General features: G+C 42.7%; 1 protein-coding gene across 1 annotated transcript in view; it reads left to right on the forward strand.

Moving 5' to 3' along the window:
• SLC24A3 (solute carrier family 24 member 3) overlaps window positions 1-15,475 on the forward strand; it is a 679,502-nt gene that overhangs the window by 391,378 nt on the left and 272,649 nt on the right. The window lies entirely within an intron of this gene.

The raw sequence follows: 15,475 nt of genomic DNA on the forward strand, positions 1-15,475 counted from the left end.
TGTTGATTAGTGAGATTCAGTGAAATAACAATGGAAACAACATATGGCACCTAGTAAGTAATAATTAAGAGTTTGTTCCCTCCTTCTGTCTCTTACTGGCCACATATCCACATATTCAGAGTGTAGAATGCCTTTGATTTGCTCTGTCCGCTTTGCAGAGACATGGAAGGGTGTTGTGAATTTATGTATATGTATGTGTGTTTGTGTGTGTGTCTATGTGTACCTGAGGAATAGTTCCACTCCTGTACAGACCCATGTCAAATTCCAAACAGAGTACGTCACTATGTTCTGTGGCATTCACTCTCTCCTGGAATGCTATCTATTCCATTCCAGTTATATAATGCTTCCAAGCATACTCCCCAAATTTAGTTACATACCCAGAAACTGTGTTATGTTGCTCATGGGTTTGTGGGTTAACAGTTAAGAAAGGCACAGAGGGAATGAGGTGCCACGTGATCTCAAATTGCAGATTTAGATCATTTAGATCTGGTCCTGGAAGTCTTTCCCAAGAAGACTTCTCCACTCCCTTACCTGGTGTTCAGGCTTTAAATACCAAAGGACTGACTCAGGTGGGCTGTTGACCTGAGCAGCTTTCAGCATGGTTTCACCTGACAACCCTGAGAGGATGACAGAAAACAAGGAGAGAGCCCATGGCTCCTCTCGATTTTGCAAGTCACAAACCTTGCTTCCACTGTATACTGTTGCAATAATAAGCACACCGAAAGAGAGGAGAGGGTTGTTGGAAGATACAGAGACCTCACTTTCAATATTCTTTTAGATTATATCAATAGGAAATTCCTAAGACACTAGAGTCAGACCAGCTACGTATTTGGACCGGTTCTGCTATCATTGCTTTGCTTTGGGACCTGAAAAAAGAGTCAAACTTTCATAAACCCATAATTAACTTTTGCCAGTAAAAGAATTCGTTTCAGGTCTTTATTCCAATCCCTGGAAAGGGTGAAGGGGTGGTGAGAAGTTCATTTTCAGCAAAGATCATCTCTTTTAAAATATTCAATTATAAAGTAGACTCTGCAATCCTCTCTCCTTCAGGAAAGTTACATGGAGTCATTAATATGGATACCTGCTGCCATCTTTGGCACCAAGGCTCCCTTGTTGCAAGGCTAAGGAGACACAGATACAGAGTTGTATCCAGAATTTCCAAGTAGCTGTTAGCACCATGCTGCCTTAACATGTCAGAGATGAGATTTCCACTCTCGATGCAAACAGTGAATTTCCATCCTCCCAAGATGGTGGTACTGATGGAGCTGCAAAGCTCTTACTCCTTATCTCCACCTCCTTTGTGTATTCACTAAATCAACAAAAGGGAGAGGAAGGTTTCCTTGTTTGCTCTTCATGTTTCTAGTCTATTATGTCTCTGTTATTAGTGGCAGAGCATCCAAGTGGACAAAAAGTTTCCCTCTTGGCGCCTTATTAAAAGATTGGCCATCAACCTGTAGCCTTAGACTTCATCATAACTGGTATCTAACACCACAATTAACTTGATCCTAGTCCTAATATATAGCACTACAGGACAAAGAGGCCAAAGGTCAGGGTCAGCATCTATCTCATAAGTTTCCAGGTACATGAAACTGCAGACTTGTTCTATCTAGAGCACCTTGCCTGCTACCAAGCATATCCCTACTGGGAAAAGACCCAGGTGGAGAATGCTCAGTGTGATCCCTGGGGTGTCCATGTGCAGGTGGTATAGGGTGAAGCCGGCGCCCACTACACCAGTGCACTTCTCCAACAGGGACTGAGCACTAGTTAGGGTGGGTTGCTGTACCCGATCCAAAATCAGGAACTCAGCCATACTCAGAAGAACATGAACTCCCCTAACATGACCTAACCTCTTGGAAGAAGTCTTTTGAACAATGTCTGGCACACTGACCAACAAAGGTGTTTCTATTGAGTGCAGGAATGAAAGGTTCTTTAACCTCTTTAGCTTGCCATCATTGCACTTCCAGTGGTGCTCAAGAACTGTTAGATGAATGTTGTTGGATATAAGCAGAGATGCTTTTCAGGCTCACCTGTGACATGTCAGGGCCAGCAAGAAATAGTTGGATGCATGAATCAAAATGTCACAAAGCTAAGTACAAAACTTCTGTGCTCAGCCATCTAGAAAGCATTGCTCTCTAATGCTCTGCAGTAGCATAAAGCTGAGTTAGAAACTTCTAGAAATCTAAGATATGCTTGGCCTCACCTTATAGGATCCCACTGTCCCGTGAGAAGCACATTTTTTTTCTCACAAATACTAGATTCTGATTGTGGTCCCAGCGACATGCTCTGTAGAGACCTTGAGGCAGCTGGATGATACCTAGTCTCTCACTCCCCTTTTTAAATGACTTTCCAGAGTGTTTTCCAGAGTTTGCACTGTCCTCTGATGGGCCCTTTCTTGCCTGACTGGAAATGGCCATGTTGGATCCCCTCGGGCTTTTTTATCCTATTCAGTCCTAGTACTAGGATAGGAGGGGATTGACTCCAAATTGGAGCAAGCCTGAGTTATCCTGAGATGCCCGCAGGTGAGCGTCTCTAGCTCATTTGTTTCTTCTCAGTCAGACCCCATAGATTGTCATATCTTGAAATCTTTGATCATAGACTTCCTGTTCCCGCCAAGTCATTATGTTATTCTTTAGAAAATGCCTTCCCACTCTTCAAGATAAGTGCAGCTGCACCTCCCCACCCTGGATGGTGCCTTCTCCACAATAGGTTATTTGGGAAGTAAGACAGAATATTTGTGCTGAGTTTCTATACATGGAGATTCCCCAGGAATGGCAACAAGAACTCCAGTGGTCCATCCCTGAGACACCCTGATACTCTCTCCAGTATCCCAGCCCCTGTCCACATTTTCCTCCTCTTCCACTCCATGCCTTCTGATTCTTAAGCACTGTAGCACTGTAGCACTGTCCTCCCATTGTTCATTGATTTGCTTGAGCGGGCCCAATAACATCTCCATTGTGAGAGTCGTTATTGTGTTTGGCATATCGAATATGTCGTGGGTAGCTTGCCAGGCTTTGCTGTGCAGGCAAGATACTCTTGGTAGCTTGCTGAGCTCTGAGGGGGCCAGAGGAATTGAACCCGGGTCGGCCGGGTTAGCCACGTGCAAGGCAAATGCCCTACCTGCTGTGCTATCACTCCAGCCCAGACTCTTAAGCAGTGGAGTTTATTTACAATGTCTGAGAAAATAGGAAAACTTATTTTGTGAGTCTGCATCCAAATGCTCTCTTATTTTCAGATCAGTTTTCTGTTTGTTTTAGTGAAGCAAATATTTTTTATTGAAAGAGAGAGAAAGGGAGAGTGAGAGCATATCATCTGAAGTTGAGATGCAGGAATATCACTAAAATAAATGCACTTCCAAGATTAGCTTTTAAAACTTAAGAATTGTGCTCATTTCTGTCTTGCTCCTGAAAACTGTTGCAGTGTTCTATTCCCCAAAACTGCAGGGGAAACCCATTTGAGGAAGACACCTTGAATAGAGGTGATAAAATGTGATTGAGAGGCAAGGACAAAGGAGAAATACTATTCAAATACTGTTCTCCTGGGACTGGGGTCCTTTACAGTTCATTTGGGATTTCCCTAGAGCTGTGGAATTCTCAACCTGGAACAATGCAGTACATGTGCTGCATTATCCTCTCTGCTCCTGCTCCCCAATATGGCAGCCTCACTCCTCCTGCTGCCATGCAGATCTTTGTCTGCCCTTCGTATAACCCTGTGAACCTGTTTCTCTTGTCTACTTCCTTCCTGGACTGTTCAGTGTTCTTAATTTGCGTCCCCCCGAAGCCTCTAACTGGCTTCTCTTATTTTTTTCACCTGATTAAGAATCTCCTACAGCTAGTGGGGCTGGGCTAGGTTGGCACTAAGGACTTAATCACTCAAGTGATCAAGAAGCCGTACTTCCTTTAGGAGGCAGATAGCATCAGTTCCCAGTTCCTGCAGAAGAAATCTGGGCTCAGGAACCCTACAGACATCTCCCTACCCAGAGAGAAAGAGATGAGTTTGGTTGTGTTCTTAAGGATGCTTTGGAGGTGGTGGAGTTTCTCCAAGAGAGCCAACATCCCAAGTAGGTTGGTCTACCTCCCTCCTAAGTTTTTTGTTCCCTTCCAGTCTTAGGAAAGGTGTCCATTAAAAAGAGCTTCACAAACCATTGTTCTTTGTTTAGGGCATAAGTTTTTTTTTCATTGTCACTGCTATTTAATTTTATTATCTAGAGGAATTGTTTTTCTTAATGTCCTCCGTTCCATGAGGCCCAGATTGCTTTTTTTACGAGCCAAGGAAAAACTAAGAAATTCAATAGCTCACTCCAAAGGGGCAGGAGGGCCAGTGGGAGCCAGCAGGGGGTGGAGGAGGTTTCTTCCTCTCCCTCCTTCCTCAACACTTGAAGAGGCAGTTCTTCACATCAAAATTTAAAGTTCATCTCAGCGCCGGGGTTATTTTTGTCCCTCCAAAGCTATTGTTTGCCTCTTTTGACTCTGAGACTAGATTTTTATAGACCTAGGTTAGCAAACAGAACTTTGTATGCTGATGGAAACATACTATATCTGGCCATCCCGTGCAGTTGTTGCAGGTCACAAGTGGGTCTTGAGCACTTGAAGTGTAATTAATATAACCAAAAGCAGTTTTTCATTTCATTCCATTGAAATTATGATAACCTTAAATATCCACACTTTTCAGTGAAGTATTACCTCATTGCAATACCTGGAGATCACTTCTAATTCGGCAAATTTCCTTTCTTTGTTGTCAACTTGAAATCAAGAAAAAATATGGTCTGGAATAAAGGTAGTGTCCAACAGATAAATCTCTCCTATACTTTTAAGAGAAGACCTGGATTTAGCTATTTGAGCTATCAGGTTGCAGGAAGTCAATGGATGAGCCCAGAACAGGATGGAATGTTCAGCAAGGGGAATGGACACCAGATGAGAACATCTGTTTGTCACCCAAACAGCTTAATGCTTTGGAAGAATCTCAACAACTTTACCTGACCACATATGTAAAGTGGAAGCACATACTAGCTGCTTAAAAATGTAAGATTTAAAAGTGTTCTGTTTCTCTCCAGCCCTCCATGATAAGAGCTGCACTCATGCTTAGCAGGTCATTCATGCATAACCCATCACAAAATATTTCTTTTGACAAGATCCTTATCCATTCAGAGAGTGCCATGCTTGGAACAAGACAGAGTATGTCTGTTTTTTTTTTCTTTTTGGGTCACACATGGCAATGCACAAGGTTACTTCTGTCTCTGCATTCAGGAATTACCCTTGTTGGTGCTCAAGGGACATATGGGATGCTGGGAATCAAACCCAGGTTGGCGGCCTGTAAGGCTAACGCCCTATCCGCTATGCTATTGCTCCAGCCCCTGACAGAGTATATCTGAGCAGGAGCAGAGATCTCTGTAGCAACACTTCCTGTCAGAGTAGGAGTGGCTACAAACATTTTGAAATTTAAGGGAACCTCCGGGACCTGGTCATAAAGGTTCCAGCAACAACTCACTGGCTCAGCAGACATGTTTAGTTAAGGGATTTCACCCTGGAAGGGAAAAATGATTAGAGAAGCTTTGTGGAATTTGCTGTTTACTCTTGGAAAATTGCTGAGCATGTCCCAAATTTGTCAGTGTCAACACAAAGCTAAAATTGGTGTCCAGAGAGGATTAGCAACTAAGAGAGTAAATTATATTTCCATAGATCTTAAGTTACTCTCTCCCCGCCCTGCTCACAAGACATAATTCAAAATAATTTAGATGGTTCGTTTCTAACCACTGAACCCATGAGACTGCCCAAAGAGCTAGTTCATTGATTCCCCTGGAACGATGAAATGGATAGAAAGCAATGTAGATTAGAACATGCTCTCTGAATAAAACCCACCTGAGTGTCAGCTCTGGGTTTTCACTGCTACAGAGCCAATAGTAATTTGCTTTGACTTGCCAAGCTGTTTTTTTCATCTGTCATGAGATAAATACAGCATTCAGGTACCCAGGCACTCAGCCAATCAGGTGTTGGTGAGGAATTCATGAAGTCAGGCTTTCTATATTCTTGGGAATGTCCCACGCTACATGGATATCATACCTATATCCTTACTGACTTCCACACCCTGCAGCTCTAGACTTTTTGTGGTCCCAGAGCCAGTTCTTCTAGAATACAAGATATCTCATAAGAACTCAAAAGTTCCCAGCCCCCATAAGAAGCACTTGACAGAGAGATTGCTTAATAAATGCTTCAGTTTCCTTACGCTCTATTGGAATATCTGAAGTACATTTTGATGACCATGAAGAAGCACTATACGCTGTTTGATAACACTGAATTAGATGCCAAATTTTTGCCTGTCACATTCTTCTGGTCTTCTTCTGATCCTTTGTGGTATCCCTTCTTCCAGTGAAATGACTGGAAATCATTTAATCCTGTTATTCATTATCCTCCCACTTTAATCCTGGTATTCTTCTGTGTTTCTAAAGCACAAACTGATGAGGAGTTAATGGTAGTGGTTGTTGTAGTAGTATTTTTATAATCATCTTTACCATCATCATGTCAGGTAGGTTTATTTCTAAAACCTGTGTACTACAATAGATGCAGACTTCTGAAATTTTAAGCCTATCTAGACATCCACAGATGAAAAATTGAGTTGAACTACTGTTCCCTTATCCGGGACATTGGATAATGCCCTGGTCACCTTGCAATGTAGACAGAAGTCTGAGGAATGAGAACTGGAGCAGATGGTCTCAAAGATGATCTTATGAGGAGTCCCAAATGATGATAAAATAGGGGCAATTTTATAGTTCTATCTCTCTTTCAGTAGAAAGAGGATTCATACTGCTTAGCTGCCAAACATGTAATCATGGAGAATGGACCACCACAGTCTGTTGCCAGCACCTCCTCATTTCATTTGTCTAATATATCACTTAATCAATTCATCCCAAGTACCCATATTTTATTTTTATTTTATAGTGTAGAAAATAAGCTGACATTCTATATTCCTCTAAAAAGGCACTACCAGTGTTTAAAGTTATATATAGCTGTTAATATAGCTGTATGGACAGTATGTAGTACTTTTAGCTCAGAAAACATAGATTCTAAAGCTCAGTATATAATGTGGTGTTGCTATTTAAAGTTTATCTGTTGTACTATATTAAATGGGCTGGGGCGATAGCACAGCAGGCAGGGAGTTTGCCTTGCATGCAGCCCACCCAGGTTCAATACCTCCATCTCTCTCAGAGAGCCCAGCAAGCTACCGAGAGTATCCTGCCCACATGGCAGAGCTGGCAAGCTTCCTGTGGCATATTCTATATGCCAAAAACAGTAACAACAAGTCTCACAATGGAGATGTTACTGGTACCCACTCGAACAAAATGATACTGGGTAAAAGATGATACTGGGAAATAGTGCAGGGAGTGAGTCAAGGAGGGAAAGCAACCATTGAAATGATTGTGATAAAGCCTGTAGCCCTTATGGTAGCTGAGGCCGAATCCTATCAGGCATTGGAGGATAGTGCAGAATATGCCCTTATGATTATCCCAACCACACTTTTATTCCCCTTAGTTTGTCTATCACTGGCCGAGAATGAACTTCAATAGGATCCAAATGGCTCTGTAGTCCTCTACCCAATGTATGAAAATGATAAATTGTTGTACTAGAATTGTTAGAACCAGGGTGGAGGGCAGGTGCTGGTGGTATCTGCCATAACATGGCAGTTGAGTCAATCAAGAATAAAGCTTGCACCTGGGCGCCCATACCTTGCACTCATCCTGAAGATCTGGACCAGTGACTTCTTATTCTTTTCTCCAACTCTTCCTTCTCCAACTCTTCCTTTGGTTGTTGTTTAGATATCTTATAATATTCACTTTAAATAATTTTTCTTTATCTTTTAAGGAATTTAATGCATAGAGCCACCTAATATAAAATACCATATATGCTATGTGGGTAATATATCTTCCCTCTAGCCTTACTCTCTGGTCCTATGTCATCATTAAGTCTGTGCTTTAATAGTGCCCAGCATGGCTTCTTAGATGCCAGAGTGGCTCACTGAAGGTGCATCGTATGCATGAATGAGTGGACAAGGTATGCTTAATTTTCTGGCTGAAATAGGGTCTTCCCACTGAGTTAGGAACAGTGACTGGTGAAAATAATATATAGTTTTAACAAGGCCCTGAGAGTTCAGTCAGTTCAAGGTGTCATAGGATGACCTTTTAAAGAAAATACCTTCTTTGAGACAACCGTACTGTTTTAAATGTTCAGGACACTGGAATGTTCTTAAAAGACACTGAGAGCAAGTCAGGGGAAGAAGGGCCACCTATTCCAATAACGTGCCTCATGTTTCTTCAAAATGTCTATGCTGCCCATGTTGCTTGGACATTGCAAAGAGATATGTAAAAATTATACACGCTGAAGGTTGTGTGTTCACGGGCTCTCTGGACGGCTCTGTCTCACCTCTCGCATTCGGTACTCTTGAACCGCTGTGTGTGGCCTGGATCAGGACAACTGTTGGCCAAGGGCAGATGAAGGAAGAAACGAGACCCAGGCTGGTTGGTCTTAGTTGCAGTTTATTCCAATCCTCTCTTCATTCACTCCTGTCTCCCATTCTCTCAGGCCTGTGTTCCCCCAGAGAGCCCCGAAAATCTCCTGATATAGATCGTGGTACCTCTATAGGGCGCAATACAGTGATGTCATCAAAAGGAGTTACAGAAAGAACATTGAGGTGGCAAAACATACATTGTTTCTTTACATCTGCAGGCCAATAATTTTGGCCTCCATAAAGAAGACACAAAAACAAGACTGAAACCTTTCACAAGCACTTTCACAAGCTACAAGCACTTGGATTTGCATCCCAAAGACTAGTCTGGCTAGAGCCAGAAATCTATATCCCAAAGATCAGGCCTGGCTCACCTGAGATCTGCATATCTAAGACCAGCTAGGTTTCTGTGAGAAAAGAAAAATTGCCTTTTACAATATCCTGAAATTATTTACTGAAGGCAGTTTGAAGAATGTTCAGCCTCATCTAAACTAGTCAGGACACACTGCAAAGCTGCTTTGAGAACAGATTCTCATTTAACAGATGAACCCACCCTAGAACAGTATCCCCTGGGTGTGTTTCTCCTCTCCTTGTCCAATAAACATATAAGCATACATAATATAAATCATTTTGTATGGACACAGTAAGAAATACCTTACGCTTATAGAATTGCTTTCCTAGGGCCATCTCGATCTCAGACTACAGTGCTCAGGCCAGATAGTCTTTCCTATTCCTAGCAGGGTCCTAGTTTCATCGTTACTTTTAGATCATGACAGCATTTGTCTGTGATCAAACTACTACTTATAGTTAAGAATCGTGGCACTTTGGCCTGGCCCATCTCAATGCCAGGATAGCACATAGTTTACCTGCTTGCCCTGGTTCCATCCAGTCCCTCGACGGGACCCTGCTTTTGGGGGTGCTAGGAAGTGAGGGCAACTGAGGCTTAAGTTGAGAAAGCAGATGCCTGGGAATGAACAATATCCGAATCCAATTAAATCCCAAGTTACAAAAGCATAATATTGTCTTCTTGTGTCGATACAAAAGGAAATTGCTTTAGAGTAAACTATTCAAAAGACATAAGGAGAGGAGAAAGGCAATATTAACTTACTTATGTAGGCAGGTAGACAGGGAAGTCCCCCTCCCAAGGCAATGAAGAATGGGGGTTTATGTGCAGTGTTAGGAGAAGAATGCTGCTTCTATGCCAATCACACAGGGGTGGTCCGTGACTCCATGGCCAAGCTCCGGGAGGGCCTTGAGCAGCGCTGAAGAGAAAAGGATGCCTGGGAAAGCTGGTACAAGTCCTGGTTTAACCAGTCTCCTTGGCTAGCTACCCTCCTGTCGGTGTCGGCATCCACCTTAGAGAAGATGACCATCAGCTCCTGCCTGCTCTTGCGCAGCTCAGTGTCCTCCTCAAATCCATCTGTGTCTTTCCCCAGGAGCACCTCCTGATGGAAGTCCTTGTTGAGGTGCCCATCCGGCTCGAGCTTCACCTTGTTCAGGTGTTTGGGGGGCAGGATCTCGTGCTTGTCTCTGCTGGCTCAGTCCCCAACAGAAGAGTGGTTGGCAAGCCATGCAAAGGCGCGCATCAACAGCACGAGCCCCAGGAGTCAGAGGCAGCGAGGAAGCAGACTGCCGAGCGGGGCCAGTCTGCACGCCATGGCTGGTTGGGCCTGGCAGGAGCTGTGCACCCGCAGGCCCCCAGCAGATGGTGAGTGACCTGGAGCTGCTGTCTGACAATTCCACTGACACTTCCAGAGAGACGGCTTCACTGCAACCCGCTGCCTGGCTGACCCACTCAAGCCGATGCCATCTTGCTTCTGGGCAGACTAGTCATCCTCTTGCTCTTGGTGACTGTTGGTCCCAGGGTCCTCAACTGCTTTGTGAGCTTTGTTGGACCGAATTAACACCATCCAGCTTCTGGTACTAAAATAACAGTATCAGGTTTTACAGCCTGCTGAGGAAGATTTCTCAGTCTGAAGCAGAGAAAGGGAGGAATGTGAGGAACGAGGTACTGAACCAGATGAATACTGACCAACTTGTCATTCCTAGATTAAGAATGTGAGGAACAGGTCTCGATAGCCTTTTTCAGATCCTCTTTACAGGAACCCGCATTGCAAAATAACTTGTTTTTCTGCCCCTGAGCAAGGAACTCGGATACAGGTGCCCCAAGTTGCAAGTCACAAGAAGGATGGGGGAACCAGATGTCTCTCACAAGACCCAGGACTGCCCTAAAAACCAGGACGTTCCTAAGCACTGACGCAAATGCTGATCTTTAAACTATAGGCTAAGGAGAGATGTACTTTTAAATGGATTGGTTAGGAAAGTATATGTTATTACAAATCTATTGGCTATGAAATGTGTGGGCTCTGCTGTAATGGCCGGTGAAGACCTATATAAGATCTCCTTTGGAGAAGCTCGGGGTCTTGCCCAACCTGCTGTACCTGCATGTCTGTGTAGGTGGCTTGACCCTGGCTAGGCAGTCTCACAACAAACCCTGCTTGTTGTTTGCAGTCTCTGGAGTCTCTTTGTCGTTAAAGGGAGATTTTGATCCACACCCTAACACTTACAATATAAGTTTAGTGTCCTAGAAAGATCTGACCTTACAAATTAACAGAAACTGATTAGGGGAATAAGCTGATTAACTGTTTGGGGAAGAGAGCATAGAGAAGTAGTTACAAATAAACAAAAGAATGGGAGTGACTTGGGTGTTCTGGGATGGGAGCAACCCAATAAACCTAAACTACCTGAGGCTATGCAGGAAGGACAAAACAGAGTTATCCTACAGAGATGTGTCTGATTCATAATTTTATAGTGATTCAGAGACCTTTCTGAGTAAAATAACTTGTGACTAAACAAGCAACATCATTAATGATAATCACAATGTTCTCTGTGTTCAGTTCTTTCCAGGAAGAGTTAGGCTCTGTTTATTGAGATATTGTTTTAGCAACCAAATCCAAAGTCCATCCTTGAAAGGCACTCAAACACGTTATCAGTTAAGGATGGCCAGGGTGAGGTTTGGTAATGTAGCTGGGGTTTCCTAAACCCACCGAGTTCCAGCTAGTGGAAAAGAAAAAAGCCAATTTGTCCCTCTGGAGCCCTCCACCATGATTCCTCTCCCTGATATCTCAGGGAGCCTATTGCTGTCTTAAAAGACTCCTGAATATTTTCCAGAATGTTATTGCTGGTGATCTCTTCTACATCTTAAGGACCTCAAGCTTCTCAGTATCACCCCAATGATTTCAAGTTTTATTACCTCTTTCAGTGTTGAATTGGGAACAGTTCCCAAGAAACTGGTTCAGAGAACATTTGGAATAAACTGCCAACCATTAACACTCCCATCTATGTAAGCTGGGGCCCCATATGGTGCTCATTTAACCAACCAACTCTTTTTTTTTGCCACAACTGTTTATTTATAAACTTGTACCCACAAGGAAAACGATTACACTTTCCTTCATGTCAGCAAAGGTCAAAGAACTCTGGAAATAGATGTTTCGTAAACTGCAAAAGAGGAAATCCTGAGAGAGTTCCTTATTGTCAGGCATTCTATTGGGGGATTACTCTTTTTTTAATATATTTTTTTACTTAAAGAACTGTGATTTACAAAGATAATGATAGTTGAGTTTTAGGCATATAGTATTTCAACACAATCCTACAAGTAGTGTCAGCTTCCCTCCACCAGTGTTTTCATATTCCATTCCCACAGTGAACTCCCACCCCATCCCCTTCCTGTCAACTTGACAGGCACATTACAAAGTTCCAGTGGTTACAGCTTAGGTCTCATGTTTTCAGTGTTGAGTCTATGTTTTCTGTATATGGCTATACCACTCACACAGTATCACCAGTATAACTTAAGCATTCATGTTTGTTCACCCATTACTTCCCATTCTCTTTTTTCTCCCATGATTTCTTCTGTGTCCTTTTCTCTATACACTGGGGTCAAGGGTGATCTAGGCATCTCCCCGTTACTACACTTCCTCATCCAGTATTCTCTATACCACAAATCACTTGATCACTTCATACATATCCTGTTACTCATCGATTTGTTCCAGTGGCCACCAGTAATGTCTCCATTTTTGTCCCTGTCGAGTGCTAGTGTAGCTCAATGGTGTCTGTTTGCTACAGCAACACGAAGAGCCTCAAACCGTTTGTTCAGGTTCTTGACGAAGAAGTCTGACCATCTTGTAGGTGGGCGGCCATGCGATCTTTTGACGTCCGGCGGAATCCAGTCGGTAATGGCTCTAGTCCAGTGATTGTCTTCAAAACTCATTATGTGTCCAGCCCATCTGATTTTCGATGCCTTGGCAAATGAGACAGCGTCCCTGATTCTCAATTATCAATGGAGGTTGGAACTCTGGATTACTTCTCTCACTTGAGTGAAGCATGATACTCCAAGCATAACTCTTTTGATTCCTCTTTGGTTGACCTGTATAGCATTCTCGTCCTGTTTTCGTAGGGCCCAGGTCTCTGATGCACATGTCAGTGCAGGAAAAATGATGCACTAATATACTTATACCATAAATAAGTGAGATAATCCTGTGTTTGTCTTTCTTCTTCTGGCATACATTACCAACATGATATCTTTCAAACCAATCAGGTTGCAACAAATTACATAATTTTATCATTACTTGCAGTGGTAAAGAATTTTATTGTGATAGATATACCACACCTTCATAATCCATTCATCTGTTGTTGAAAACCTAGGTTGTTTGTATATCTTGGCCATTGTACTGAGTGCAGCCCATATGACCCAACAGTTCCACTTTGGAGCATCTAACCCTAGGATATATTAAAAAAAAAAAAAACTCAGAAGGACTATGCACACCATTATTCATTGCTTTCTAAACAGTTTTTTAATCTTGAGAGAGATATCCTGGAATACAGTCTTATTTCTTATTTCACACTTCCCAGACTTTTCCCACACATTCCACGTTGTAGACCTGGGGACACCCTTTAGTTTCCACTTTTATCTCTGTGCTGCTGTCCTTGGAAGTTTGTCACACATATCCCAGCTCCTGCTTGGATGTGCTCACTAACAGTTTGCTGCCTGAAATCCTACTCGGATTGGAGTCGAGCATCCTCCACCCAGATCCTCCAAATTCCAGTAGGCGGGGGTCACACCCAACAACTGGCCCCGTGGCGCCGTGTAATACCATCAGCGGCCAAGACTCAGAGACTATAAAAACCAGCTCCCGGAACCGCATTCGCGGTCGCGCGACATCTTATTATGACATCTCATTCCTACTTTGACAAACTGGCAGGCTACCGAATGTAACCTGCCCACACGGCAGAGTCTGGCAAACTCCCCGTGGCATACCCAATATGCCAAATACCAGTAACAATGATGGGTCTCATTCTCCTAAAGAGCCTTGAATATAATCTCAGGGCTAGGATGAAGGAGACGTTACTGGGGCCTGCTCGAGGCAATCAACGAATAACAGGATGATCTATGATCTGTGATCTGTGATCCCAGCTCCTGCTTGGGGGCAAGCATAGTCCCTCCTCCTGCCCCCTAAAAACCCCGGCAGCTGCCAACATCCAGAACCCCATGAGAAGTGCAGGTATGTGGATTCAGTTATGGCAAACTCCAGGCCTCATAGGGGATGGGCCAGTCCCTCTCATCCTCTGCCCCATGGGATCCTGGAGGTCACACCTACAAATTGCCTCCTGCTGCTACTTAAGCTCCTTAACAGCTGTGATCCAGAGACACACAAAAGAATCTCTGAACTGAGGAACTCGCTACAGAGATTTCTCCAGACCCTGATTATTTAAAATATTAGAATTCCAGAACATCTTATACTACTCATAACGAGCAATAAAAAAGAGAGTATAGGGGAGATTGACTGCCATAGATGCAGGGGAAGGGGTGAAATGGGGGCGATACTGGTGATCTTGGTCGTGAAAGATGTGCACTGGTGGAGGGTTGGGTGATCGGTCATTGTATGACTAAAATTCAAACAGGAAAGCTTTGTAACTGTAGCTCACAGTGATTAAAAAATAATAATAGTAAAATAAAATTAAAATTATGAATAAAAAATAATAATGTGGAGTTCATGCTCAATTCAATCAGCTTAATCAATGACTGAATAAATAGCAGTATTCCTACATTTAAAAAAAAAAACAGTGCCCTCAGCTGCTGCCCCATATATAGGAGTACAATTTATGTAGAGAAATATGTTGCTATCTTTCACAATAGTCATGTTTTTAATTATTGTGAAAAGTATTGACAATTCCTGATTTAGTCTATTAGTAATTTTATCTCTTTATGTTTGAGATTTTATTTAAACACAGTGATTTGCAAAGTTGTTCATAAAACAGTTGGGTCAGTGTTCAATGATTCAACACCAATCGCACCAGCAGTGTGACCTTTCCTCCACCAATGTCCCCAGTTTTCAACCCACTTTTACTTCCTCCTTAGCAGGCATAAAATCATTTATATACAAATTTTCATGCAAACTTTAAAAAATCATGTAACATGCAAATATATTAGCCTGATTCTTTTGCTACAAGACATAGTCTGAAGGTATGGCATTGGCTGGGGGTTTACAATGTGAGGTAATTGCATTGCTGTTTTCTAGACATGCTGTCTTCTAATCCTTTCTAATGTATGTCACCCCCATTTCATAAGTGAGTAAACTGAAGCCTGAAGAAGTAACTTATTCCAGGGAGCAAATTGCTTATGAAAAATGCACATGTAAATGCCTTGACTTCAATCAAATAAAATGTATTGGTCTTTGTAAATGAGAGGTGCAGAATAGAGACAAGGAAGACAGAATATCATGGTGCTCACCTCCTGGGTGTCTAATATAAGACACAAGCTGGGAAGTAGTAGCTTTCCAAGTATTGTTGTCTGTGTGCTTGTCCTGTCACCTGGCCTTCTGTTCTCATTGTGCAGATAGTTAAGACTTTGAGAGGTAAATTACTTATTCCCTGGGTTATATATTTTTATCTTAAATATTTTAAAGATGAGAAAAAGAACAGAGAA

Source organism: Sorex fumeus, unplaced genomic scaffold (genome assembly GCF_029834395.1).
Source record: "Sorex fumeus unplaced genomic scaffold, SorFum_2.1 ptg000044l, whole genome shotgun sequence".
Taxonomy (NCBI): Eukaryota; Metazoa; Chordata; class Mammalia; order Eulipotyphla; family Soricidae; genus Sorex; species Sorex fumeus.